Genomic DNA, 291 nt, shown 5'->3' with positions numbered 1-291 from the left:
CAGACTCATGTAGTTATGATGTAGTTATTTATTGAGGATGATGATCATGCGCGCCCATACAACTCACTAACATAGCAAGCCGTCAGCAGGGCACCTATTATCCAGCCATGCTCACGGCAAGCCTTCCTCCACTTAGGCAACAAACACTGCTACCCGCCACTCATACCACAGACAAAAGAAAAAAAATACTCAAGGGGGTTTCGTTCCCGTTCTATCACCTTCAACTTCCTTATTTTTCTCACTGGTCCTTGCACTTGTACCTCACATTCTCTCACCACTTGGCTAGATGTG

Source organism: Penaeus monodon, chromosome 15, assembly GCF_015228065.2.
Source record: "Penaeus monodon isolate SGIC_2016 chromosome 15, NSTDA_Pmon_1, whole genome shotgun sequence".
Lineage (NCBI taxonomy): Eukaryota > Metazoa > Arthropoda > Malacostraca > Decapoda > Penaeidae > Penaeus > Penaeus monodon.
Note: the sequence above shows the minus strand (reverse complement) of the source record.